This window comes from Sapajus apella, unplaced genomic scaffold, assembly GCF_009761245.1.
Source record: "Sapajus apella isolate SASKATOON/1434 unplaced genomic scaffold, GSC_monkey_1.0 scaffold22, whole genome shotgun sequence".
Taxonomy (NCBI): Eukaryota; Metazoa; Chordata; class Mammalia; order Primates; family Cebidae; genus Sapajus; species Sapajus apella.
Genome location: NW_022436962.1, coordinates 16,914,156 through 16,927,249, shown reverse-complemented (window position 1 = coordinate 16,927,249; position 13,094 = coordinate 16,914,156). Strand labels below are relative to the sequence as shown.

Here is a 13,094-nt window from a genome sequence, read left to right as displayed (position 1 = left end):
TGAACACTGTTTCAGCTATCTATTGCTGTGTAATAAGCTACCCTAAAGCTAGTGACTACTTAATGAAACAATTTATTATTATCACTCACCATTCTTGGGACTGATGGGCTCCAGTGGGCAGTTCTTGCTTGGAGTCTCTCATTTGGTTGTAGTCAGATTGTAGCTCAGATCGGAGCCATCTAAACGTTTCTTCACTCATGTGTCTGGCATTGGGCTAGTCAGAAATCTCTCTCTCCACATGGTTAGCAAAGCTTTTCAGTCTCTTGGCAATCAGGCTTCTTCTCTTGTGGCAGCCTTCCTCAAAGCAAGTGTTCTAAGAAATCCAGTTGGAAGCTGCAAAAATTTTTAAACGTAGCCTTGCAAGTCACACAGAGCCCTTCTTCCCTCTTGTGTATGCCAAAGCAATCATGGGAGAACTCAGGATCCAGTAGTTGGACAAAGATTCCGTCTCACAAGAGGGGAATAGTTTGTGTATTCAAATAAGGAAAGAATTGATGTGTTCATCTTAATGAGAAGCTGCCACAAGCACCTACTGTGTGGCAGATGCTATGCTATGTGGTGGTACAACATGTTGACAAAATGGGCATAGTCCCATGTCCCTTGTGGACATTAAAATCCAGTTTGATTAGCTTTGACTCGACAGTTTTCCCAATCAACTGCTGAGCAGTACGTCTCAATATTAAGTCTATTTAGTTATGAAATGTGCAAAACATCTATTCTGGTAATTTGCGGTCTGGTCATTTTGACTTTTTCAGTAACTAAACTGAATGAAATTTGTGGGTATCTGATCCATAACTTGATGATCACCCTGATGAGCTGATTCATTCATGAATTCTTTTTTAATGCATTCTTTAAAACATCATCTGAGCAAAACTGGGGTGTTTATCTCTTGCTTCACAAGCATATTGAGTTCCTGCTGTGCACGGGGGCTGGAACTGAATTCCTTGACTTACAATAGGGACTATGCAAGAAATGGAAAAGTCAGATTTTGCCCCAATGAGCTTTCGTTCTTGTTAGCAGCTTGGGTGGTATGCAAGTGGAGCAACTTGTGACAATGACAAAAAAAAAAAGGTGAACCCAGACCATGCATGATAAACTAGACAGGTGGTATTAGTTTCCCTCCTGAGAATTATCTTTTGAAGAAAAGTGATTGATTATTTGCCTCCATTTTCTTCTCTCTTGTGTTATGAACACAAAGTGATCTAGGTTTGTTAAGTAAAAGGAGATTTCAGGACAGGAATGTTGACAGAAGAATTGGTGGTGTTCAGCAAATCTCAGGTCTTATCGTTTCTGGCATAGTTTATGTCCCTTCAGTGGTACAGCTATGAGGGGCTGGGGGAGGAGGCTCATGATGACACAAGAGATACCTTGACATTTCAGAAACAAAGGTCAAAGCTTGAACAGGTCCAAGAGCATGCAGAATTCTTGTGCACACATGTCAAGGTCCCCGACATGAGGTTAGTACTACGTTGTGCCTTCTTATGTTGTATCTTTATATCTGTTGTCCTACATAGCATACAAGGACATTACACGATATTTCAAGTAAAACAGCAACAACAATATGAATGTTGCCTTACCTACCTGGATGTTTCAAGCAAAACTAAAATTTGGCTTGTCATACCAGTTGTCATTTATCAATCTATTAACTTTAATTTCATAGCTCATACTTTATTCATGTGGGTCCTTTTCTCATGTTAGTGAGACCTGTGTCCCCAGGGTGTAATTTGCTAAATTAAACTGCTTTCCATTTATCATGCCAATTTATTTTTCTGAAGTGCTTGCCCCCATTTTTCTCTGGCAATTTATAATAATCAGATTTTAATTGTATCCCACTCCTCTTTCTGCCAGCACATACTTCTTTGGTATATTTTATGTTATATTATTTTATGCCTGCTGGTATATCACTTTGTAATTTTTTGTGGGCACATGATTTGCCCAACTGGATGGTAAACTGAATGGCAGGAGCTTCTCTATACAGACGGATTTACATGTATGTGTTTACATATGTATGTGTATGTGTAGTATATGTACCCATACATACATACACAGGAGATACTTCTCAACAGCTGATCAGCTCTTTCCACTCTCCACTTAATTTTCTCTTTTTTTTGAGACAGAGCTTTGCTCTTATTGCCCAGGCTGGAGCACAGTGGTATGATCTGGGCTTGCCATAACCTCCACCTCCCGGGTTCAAGCGATTTTCCTGTCTCAACCTCCCAAGTAGCTGGGATTATAGGCATGTGTCACCACGCCTAGCTAATTTTGTATTTTTAGTAGAGACGGGGTTTCTCCTTGTTGGTCAGGCTGGTCTTGAACTCCCAACTTCAGGCGATCTGCCTATTTCGGCTTCCCAAAGTGCTGGGAATGCAGGCGTAAGCCACTGTGCCCAGCCCTCTTTTTGTTTTTATAAGTTAGAGTCAAATAGACTATTTTGCCGCTTACCTGGTGAATTGGATCAATGCATATGTTTGATGGATTATTCAGACATTTAAAAAACTCTTCAACTTCGTGTTTACTAAGATGAAAATAATCTAGAATATTGCTCATCTTTTCCTCTGGCAAAATTATTTTCATAACTTCATAAAAAATGTAAGTACTTGAGCTATGTAAGCACTTGTGATTGATTATTTGGGGCAAAAATGATTTTTTTAATTGAATTAATGATAGTCTTAAATTCCTCAACTTGAAGCTACAAAGCCTCTGAATTTCCATATTGACCTTGTGAGAGTTTATCCAGGCTTGTTTTTATTGGCGGTGAGGGAGCCACACTGGGTATCTTGAAAGACTTAAATCCTTTTATAATATCTATCAGTATCCCTCTCCACTTCTGACTTCTTAAATGAATACAAATTTAAGTAGAAACTTGGAGTTGATCTCAGGAAAATTTCCTACCCAACAAGTTAACCTTACTGTCTCCTTTTCTAACCAATTTGCTGCTCTCAAAACCTTTTTATTTACTAAGTTTGCTGCTGCCACTGTATATGCAGGTTTGTATATTGGGGAGGAGCTCCCCGGCTTGTTTGAGATCAGGGCCACCAGAAAACATTTTGAGTCCTCCAAATATCGTGAATTGTTTTGGCATCCCTGACATTACATGAAAACAAAATAAAGTTTTCTTCTCATAACTAGACATATACTTAAAATGCAGATACTGCTGGAAGCCTCACTATAATGATGGGTCCTTATTCACAGAAGATAATAGTGACTGATAATAGATATATTTTCTTGAAAATAGATTTCGATCAGGCCAAAGTGGTGATTGAATTTGGGAGAATGACAGCTCATTGCATTTCTTAAAGCCGTGGGCTCAGATTTAGGGTATCCATACCTCATGAAGATTCCAAAATGATCCATTGGTGTGCAGAAAGAAGATATTGGAGTTCTATTTATTTCAATATTTTATTTCATCTTAAATTTAGATTTTTTTGGCGCATGTGTTTTTGTTGCATAGAATAGAGTAATACATATGTTATTTATAAATAAAAATACATAGAATGGACATGTTCATAAATTTTTACCATATGTGATCTAAAAATTTAGAAACCACTGCTTTCCAAAGGTGAATCGAACATGAATAAGGTCCTCGAACATGATGCGATGGGGAGGAACGGGAAATGATTACGGAACAAGTGTTTGTAATCTCGGAATTCTGACTCTGGTTACTACTAGTTCCAGTTATTTGATCAATAGGGAGTTCACTAACTCTTAATCTGACGCCAGGACAGTCCCTTTTAAGATGTGAAGAAATTGCTCAATGTTAGGATGTTGACTGAAGAAAGTAGATTTTAATCATGCTTTGTTTTTTCATTTTGTTTTCTCAAGGGTCCCATGGGAACAGAAAGTTTTGAGGGAGTTTACTGTTTGTGCAAGATGACTGGTTGGGTAAAGAAGTGCAAAGTTTTTTTATCTGCAGAACAAATAAAGCCTGGGCAAAGGTAACTGAAATGAACGTCTCCCACCTTGTCCCTTTTGCATGTCTAAGGTGATGTTTGTGCCGATGGTTGCGCAACGGAGAACCTAATCTATGCGTGTCAAATGGAGAGGAGGTGGATGTTAGAGTCCTCCTGATTAAAAAGAGTCAGTGACCTTCATTCTTCTTAGTTTGACAGGTAATTGTTTGATGACGATGCCTATATAAAAATCATTTAAAAAATGAAACTTCTATTTGTTGATGAATTATTCCTAAATGCCAAGGTATTATTTGTCAGACAACCTCTGGGTGGCTGAATTAGAGTTTTTCCTTCTCCAAAGATAGACACACACAGCTCTAAGGAGGTGTTAAAATAAATTTATGAATTTATGATTACTCTGGACATTTGTTGTTGCTGGTTAATGACAACAAGAACAACTGGATTGTCCTTATGATTATTCCACAGCAATTACTAAAAAAATTCTGAATAAAACAACATTCTGAAAATGTGAATCACAGTGTGGGGCTCAACTTGTGTTTTAAAAGATAATTTTCTTTTTTCTTTTTTTTTTTTTTTTTTTGAGATGGAGGCTCGCTCTGTAGCCCAGGCTGGAGTGCAGTGGCGCAATCTCGGCTCACCGTAACCGCCACCATCCGGGTCCTGGTTCAAGCAAGTCTCCTACCTCAGCCTCCCAAGTAGCTGGGATTACGGCACGAGCCACCACACCCAGCTAATTTTTGTATTTTTTAGTAGAGACAGGGTTTCACCATGTTGGCCAGTCTGGTCTTGAACTCCTGACCTTGTGATCCTCAGCCTCCCAAAGTGCTAGGATTACAGGTGTGAGTCACTGCACCCGGCCTGAAAGATAACTTTCTATGCATAAATATTGATGAGAGTGAGATATGACCGAATTGTTGAGGTTAAGCATTTATTATGGGGAAAAAAATTAAAATGCTTTGGAGCTCAGTGATCCACACTGACGAGATAGTTACTTAACCATTCTTTTCATTTTGACTCTTTGTTACTGTTGATTCTGTTGGAACTTAGGCTTATAAGGCCAGTTAAAGGGGCATCTTATAGGGGATAGTCATAAAGTATGATAACGAATGAGCTAGCAGCCAACTATGGATAGAAACTAGGTAAATTAGAAGGCTGATTTCTCATTCTTAAATTTGTTGCTATTGAGTTTTACAAACAACCCCTAAGACATTTATCATCCAATAATTTTTCCTCAAAGAAATATCTAAGAAAGGGTATAGACATTAAGAACAGAGTGGTGAAAGTGAGACCCTCTGCCTGTTTTGGATATTTGAAAAAATCCTAATTGGACTGAAATTGTAAGGTGGGAAATCCATAGGGAATTATCTTTGTGTATGTGAATATGTATGGATATATGTATAATATAGAACAGGCATCCCCAAGCCCTGGTCTGTGACCCGGTAGGAACAGGGCCACACGGCAGAAGGTGAGTGACAGGCCAGCAAGTGAAGCTTCATCTATGCTGACAGCCGCTCCCATCACTAGCATCTCCGCCTGAGCTCCACCTCTGATCAGATCATTGGTGGCATTAGATTCTCATGGGATCTCAAACTCTATCATAAACTGCGTATGTGAGGGATCTAAGTTGCACGCTCCTTATGAGAACCTAATGCCTGATGATCCATCACTGTTTCCCATCATCTCCAGATGGGACCATCTAGTTACAGGAAAACAAGCTCAGGGCTCCCACTGATTCTACATTATGGTGAGTTGTAGAATTATTTCATTATCTATTACAATGTAGTAATAAAGTGCATGTAAATGTAATGTGCTTGAATCATCCTGAAACCATCCCCAGTCCATGGAAAAATTGTCTTCCATGAAACCGGTCCCTGGTGCCAAACAGGTTGGGGATTGCTGGTATAGATAACAACTAAAACTAATGTCCAGATTATCTGAATAATCACAACATTTACTGGTATAATTGTTTAAAACTTAAAAGAAAACTGAAATTTTCCAGTATGGAAAAGACAAATTCCAGTTTCTAAGCTTAAGCCTGCCAAGACTCCGTGGCTTGGAATTTCATGTGTGACCAGCTATTTAAGTAGGAAAATTAATTGTAGTAAAAATTTAGGTAAATTATTTGGAAGCACTTCTACTACAGACTGTGAGACACTGAACCAACCTGTAAATGAGAGTGAACTCCTTCAAGGTCCGGGTAGATTATGATCTTTCTGAGATTACAAATTTGTAGTTTTTCCTGAAAAAAAAAAAAAGTTTAGAGTTTCCATCATGCTCTAGGATTCTACCAGCCACACATCCAGAGTTTGAAATGTTGTGTGTGTAAATAATCTTCTCTGCCTTAAAAGGAGCTACTTTCTGAGGAAGGTTGTTGGCTGTGGAGAGATGTAAGTGTTGAGAGACAGAGTGAACTGCATGAGAAGAAATGGTAGAAGAGTCTGTGATTCAAAAATGGGCTTTGAAACCTCTAGACCCTGTTAGTCAGTTAATAGTAGTAAAAAGCAATGGTTATATACCTGGAACCACTAAGTCACTTGAGTTAAGAAGATTACAGAACAGAAGAAAAAAAGAGAGAGAGAAAGAGAGGAGAGAGACAGAGCCATAGCATGCATGAGGTATGCAGCTGTCGGGCTGCATGCTCCAGCGCCTGGATTTCCAATCTGGCACTCAGCTTGATGAGTCTGTTTATTCAGCTCCAGTATCAGACGTTCCCTTTTCCTGCCTGAAGAAGTCCCCTTTGAAGAACAGCTCTGCTGGGGAGCAGTTTCCCCTTGGATGGGCTACTCCTGTTTGCAGTCCTAAAGGAAAAGAACTGGAAATGCCACAAGAATGTTCTTTAAAGTGATATTCCAGCGCCACGTGAGGGGAGGATGAAATAGCTGTAAAAGATGTATTTCCTGGTTGAGGTATTTTTTTCCCCTCTCAAGTGAATTTAGCGCTGAACAAAGGCGTCACATGAATGCAATTGGGGTCATATGTTCTTGGGTACCTCCAGATCTGTGAGGGCAGGTGGTGGCTGGGGTGGGAGAGTACTGGGCAGAGCAACAACACTTCAGTTTCTGTAGGCCTGGAGAGAGAGAGAGAGGGAGAGAGAGAGAGAACGCATGCCAGAGAGAGATACAGAGAATTCCAGTAACCTAGTCTTGCATGTCTTTATCTGTAAAGGAATCAGTCGTGATGACTTATCAGAGGACCAGTCTATACTTTCAAAGCAAAGCCACAATGAAACATTATCTAGAGAATTGAGGGACAATGTTCATAATCAAATTGGGTAATTCCAAGGTTGACAATTATACTTTGGGTTTGATATTAATTTCCTATATTTCAGGGACATGTTTTACTTTTTCAAAAAGGTTTTTCATCTTGTGAAGTAGCTCGAGTAGATGCTAATAACCTGAATTTTCCTCTTTGGGAAACGATGTGGCTAAATTAAGAGAGATGGTTATTGGTAGGGCAGAACAGCAATCCAGGCCTCTTGTCTCTTGGACCAGGTCTCCTTTCTCTGTGTTCTTGAGACCTGTACAAAGGGACAGTGGGAGTTTCAGAAAAAAGGAAGATGACATTCTCTGTCTCCTCCCAGGCATGTAGAAAGTTACTGTGACTTTGAAACCACAGCTTTGCTGTGCCCAAATGCTCTCTCGGGGACTAGTCTTAGGGAGAAGTTTCAAAGTGGAACCTTCAGAGAGTGAGTCTCATGTTCTCACTGTGGCTGCTCAGGCCTGTGGTTGGTTTGTTCAGTTTGCACCTAGGCCTCAGAAAACAGGAGTTCTCCAGAATGAAAAGAGTTCTTTGTTCAATATCAAAGATGAACCTTTTGAGTGAGAGAGATGCCACTTCATGATGAGGCCTGTTTTTCCAGGAGAGAAGATGGGATCCACACTCTATTCCTAATTCCTGGCTGAGACTTCTAGGACTCACATTGACTCTTGAGGCCTAGGAGTGAGGTTCATGCATAAGGGACCAGAAAGCACTGACAGTGTGAGCTTTATCCAGGAGTGAGAGTGAACCAGAATTTCCTTTGGGGCTAGGTTCTGGTTCAAGGGGGAAACTGGAAGAGATGTTACCCATTGGCTGCTTTTTCTGCTTTGACACACAGACCCTTATATTTTATCTATTTCTGGATATTTGTCGTCTCTCTACAAGTAAAGCCAGACTTGCTTGACATTTGAGCAATATCTTGCAGTTATTTGTATCCTCTAAGGCTTCCTAGTACTTAAACTCTCTGATGAATGAATAGGAATCCATTTTCAGCCAATCTCTTATCCCAGCGTCTCTCAGCCTATAGCGGGAACAGGCATCACCTGGGAAACAGGCATGTGTGCTTTGAAATGAAACTTGAGATGAATCTCATATGCACTGAAGTTTGAGAACTGCTGTTTTATCCTTTTCTCCCTTGGCTTTAAGAACTCATTGTGACTTTGCATAATACTATAAGCGCAAACAGAATCCCAGGTTCGTGTAATGTTTTATGACTTGGGAGGCTTATTTCACATGTTTGTCTAATTTAATCCTGATTTAATGGGGCTAATTTAATAACAGGCCTGTGATGTGAGTTCTTTTTCCACCATTGTACAGAGGCAGAGGCAGAGGCAGAGGAGTGATATTCTTTGGAACATGTCTGTGGCAGTATGTGCCAATGTGTGGGCAGAGCCCCTACTCATCCCACCTTCTGAGTCCGGGGATGGTGTTCTTTCCCTCACAACCCCTGTGGCTCTATAGCTCTTGCAGGCATAGCTGTTCTTTGTGTGAAGTGTTATTATTCCTGATAGTGCTTCCTGTCCACATAGCTGTGGCTACTTACCATGATACATATGTGAAGTCAGCAGAAGGTAACACAGTCTGTATTCCTAATGAACTGTATAGTAGGATAAGTGGATAAGACTATGAATAAGGTGTTCTTTTATGCAAATACTAGAGTACAACATTTTTGTTCCTTGTCAGATTGGAAATGCAGAACTGGGAAGTGGGGAGAGGTGAGAGTTCTTTCAGAGAAGGACAGCCCGTTTGGTGATGTGTGATTTAAATTGTACTCTCCTGACTTTTATTTCCCTCTTGTTGTACTGGGAATAATGGAGAAAGAATAGGAAGTGAGCTGAAACCCTTGAACTTGCTCTGTGACCTGGAGTCCCAGCAGGGTTAGCTCTGTTGAGGCTCACTGTTTTAGATGCCTGTGAGGTTCGTAGCTAGAGCCAAACAGGACTCCTGAGGAAGCAGTGTAGACCTGTGGAACGCTGCAAAGGTGGCTAGCTTATGTCCTCCCTTAATTCAAAAGATCAGAATGCTCCAACATTCACTTGATGCTCAAGGGAACATGTCGCCATGCTTTCAATGGCCATTTAATGGTTGCCAGAGTATTCTAAACAGAACTTTCCGGATGGCTGTTTATGCTTTTATTAATTGCAAAGTACAGACAGCCATCAGAAACTGAGACTTGTCAACTGAAAGAGAAGGTGGGCCTGAAACTTCTGCTGGTACCCAATTCTTTTCCACTTAGCTAGGAAAGGACCTCTTCTTTAATCATGGAGTAATAGATGATTGATATGACTGTACCCTGATTAGAAAAGGTTTCATTTTACTTGTGCATGGTACATGGAATTAGTTAAGGGTTGCATAGGAAAAGAAGTGATGGACTATTGTTCACGTTAAATTATAATGACAGCCTTCCTAACCACTGTATATTTATTATGTAAGAAAAGAAAATGTCTGGTAAAATTCTGTATAGGTTAATAACACCTTCATAATATACTCCTTCTTTTCTATTGACTTGAATAGCCCTCCTACTGACTTTTAATGGATTATTAGAGTTAATTACATCAATTGCAATATAATTGATTCTTAAATACTATGCAGAAACCTCATACAATTATGGAAAAGCAAAAGTTATCTAGACATCTCAAATCAAAAAAGATTTGGAATTCCTGCACATTTAATTTCTGATAATCACTAGTCAGTTTGGACATTAAGATTGCATGGTGTCTTGTTTTCTATTTGGTAGGTTTTGACAGAATTGATAGTTTTACAACATTTAACTCAATATGCATAGAAATATAAGATTAAAGCTGTGAGTGCAATTTTTTTTTTCTAAAAAAAGATCACTCCATGGCTTAAAAGCTGAAATGTGTTACCTGCCTAACATTGACAGAAACAAACTCAAGGGAAAATCAAAAGTGGATTTGATGTTGAGTTTTAGAAATCTCTTCTCTACTGGTATAAAGATTCCTGTGGGTCTTAGGGTTTGCTACCTGAGGGCTTTAAAATAAGACAAGGGGATGAATTGCAGAAAGGGGCAAAACCCCCCAAAAAACCATCCCATTTTATTACCTAGATATAGGCTATGTGTTCTAATGTCAAAACCTCTGGTTGAAAAGTGAAACGTCATTAATATCTGGTATTTGATGTCACATAGATGAACAGAAATCCCTGTAATACAGTTATCTGAATGCAATCTTTTCTTTTTTTCTTTTCTTTTGTTTTTTAATTGATTTTGAGAAACCAGTTTGTGGGTACTGATACGTATAAATGTGAGTTTTATTTGATGTGGTAGACAAGTCACCAGAATGAGAATCAGCAGACCTGATGTTTTCTGTCTACTTGGCTCAGTGACTTGAAATGTCTGGGCCTTAAATGTTCTCTTTTGTAAAATGAGAGAGAGATTCTTACTTCTCTGCCTTGTCTCTCCTGCCTTTGTACTTGTAGTGCTCTGATTTTCTATAGTAACTCATTTGATTCCTCATATAAGCTGCCTTGTATCAATACGCATTTATCAATATGCCTTATATGTGTGTGTATATATGTGTATATGTCTTATTTTCTTAACTAGGTTGTAAGTTTTCAAGGACAAAGATCATGATATGTGTATGTCTGTATTCTCATAACAGATACTAGAGTTTTCTAGCATAGAATAGGCTACTGTTTGGTTGATTGAACAGTCAATCAAAAGGAAGTGTTTCCATTTTTATCCCCTGAAAATCTTGATATGATATAAATAATGACAGTATATCCCACTTATTATAATAGTTTAATTTGTAAAAGCATTGTAAAACGTATGATTTTATTTTATGAAACATTGATTGAACTTTAAATCAGATCAATTTAAGATATAACATTTCACTCAGTTTTTTATCAATTGAAATGTAATAGGGTTTTTAATAGAACTTAAGCAGCCTATTCTAAAATTCATTTGGGCTGGGCTATGGCTCATGCCTGTAATCCTAGCACTTTGGGAGGCTGAGGCCGGTGGATCATTTGAGGTCAGGAGTTTGAGACCAGCCTGCCCAACATGGTGAAACCACATCTCTACTAAAATATATATATATATAAATTAGCCAGAATTGGTTGAACCTGGGAGGCAAAGATTGCAGTGAGCTGAGATCATGCCACTGAAGTCCAGCCTGGGCAACAGAGCAAGACTCCATCTCAAAAACAAAAACTAAAACAAAGTTTGAGAGGAGTTGCCTAGCAGTTATCAAACAAACTGTACATCTTAGGGAATCTAATACACAAGTGTTATGATAGGGAAATCAACTAAGCAAAAAGGCTAGAGTCCAGAAGAAGAACTAAGAATACAGAGGAATTTAACAGATAATATGGAGACATTTCAAATGAGTGGCTAAATGGAGACTGTTCAGTAAATGGTATTGGGACAACTGGCTCTCCATCTGGACTCATACTATACACAAAAGTAAAATCCAGATGGAATAAAGCTCTAAATATAAAAATCAAATTTATACCAGTATCAGAAGGAAATATAAATTAAAAAAAAAAATCCTAGGTTAGAAGGTCTTTGTAAACAAGGTGAGAAATCCAGAGGCCATTAAGAAAAACCTAACAGATTTGACTTCATTAAAAAAAAAAAAAAAAGTTAAAAAAGAAGTGACAGAGTGAGACAAAATATTTGAACTATACATGACAGAAAAAGGGTTACTATCTATTATTCAAAGAATGCCTTCAAGTTAATGAGAAAAATATAACTAACACTTAAAAATGGGCAAAAGATATAAAATATGTAATTCTCAGAAGGAATGCAAATGTCTAGCAAACATTTGAAAAATATGCTCAACCTCAATGGTGAAAGACATGGAAAATAAAAGAAAACATGTTGCCATTTTCTACCTATCTGGTTGGCACAAAATTAAGGGAATTGATTGGATGTATCAATTAAAATGAATGAATATACCATATAAACTGTCAAGGACAGATGTCAGTAACATGTTGTTAGGTGAAAAGGCAAGTTGTGGAACACTATACATTATGTTATGTCATTTTGGAATACTTTAAAAAAGCTAGTATATAAAATATATTTTAACAATTGTTTATGCATTATAAACATATAGTAGTTATCTCTTGGGATGCTGTTAAGATAAGTACAACTCTATTATTTGGATTACTTTTCTGCTGGAAAACATTCCTTTATTGTGCTTTATTTTACACTCATCAAGCTTTGTAACTGATCTTTAGGATGTAGTTACAAGTCATTAGTTCAGGGGATTTAGTTGAATCAAGTATTAGATGAATACAATGTAGCATTTTATGGAATATCAGTCAATTCTGATCAAATTCTTCAAATCACCTTGTTGAATTGGGTTAATTAAATAGGGTTCTGTCCCTAAACTGTGACTTCAGTCAGATCTTGTCTTCAGTCTTTAGGTTTCCATGGTTTGTGAAGGGCTATTGTGTATCCTCCTCCTCTGTCAGCTGTCCTTACTCTGTATGACATCCAAGCTCACTCCACACCCCACGTGTTACATGAATCCCAACATCCCAGAATCCAGGCCCTCAGCAGGGTTAAGCAAGTCAATGTAAATACAGTCTTGTGATTAGTTTGAACTTGCTTCCAAGTTGCTTGTTAGCAAGGAGTTAACAAGTTCAGACCTTCGGTCAGGTGGGTCTTTAAGGAAAGCTTTTTTCCCCATTCCAATGACTTCTTGTTCATGGGAAAATGCGAGGAAATGAACCTCTAACGGGAGGATGGGCCCACCCTTTTCCAGTCGTGTGGCTAATTTGTCAGGTGTAATATTGGCACCTGGTGGCTTATGTTGGCTTCCTGCCCACCCTTGGTGGGGAAGTATCCAAATACTTGTAACAGGCAGTGGAAGACTTCAAAGCCATTTGTAAAAGAAAAGGATATTGTCATTAAAGAACTTGATGGTGAATACTCCCAATCATTTAGTGATGTCAAGATAA

The 13,094-nt window shown here is 38.6% G+C and overlaps 2 long non-coding RNA genes across 2 annotated transcripts in view; one reads left to right on the top strand and one right to left on the bottom strand.

Annotated features, from left to right (window-relative positions):
- Positions 1 to 13,094, top strand: part of LOC116558923 — a 155,703-nt gene that overhangs the window by 12,456 nt on the left and 130,153 nt on the right. Inside the window, exon 3 of the long non-coding RNA XR_004272232.1 lies at positions 3,823 to 3,935. This is a non-coding gene — a long non-coding RNA (uncharacterized LOC116558923). The remainder of the gene's footprint in view (positions 1 to 3,822; positions 3,936 to 13,094) is intronic.
- On the bottom strand, positions 2,811 to 5,812 carry LOC116558924. The gene is made up of 3 exons (XR_004272233.1): positions 5,740 to 5,812; positions 4,638 to 4,641; positions 2,811 to 2,824 (listed from the first exon to the last, which is right to left on the bottom strand). It is a non-coding gene; the product is annotated as an uncharacterized LOC116558924 (long non-coding RNA).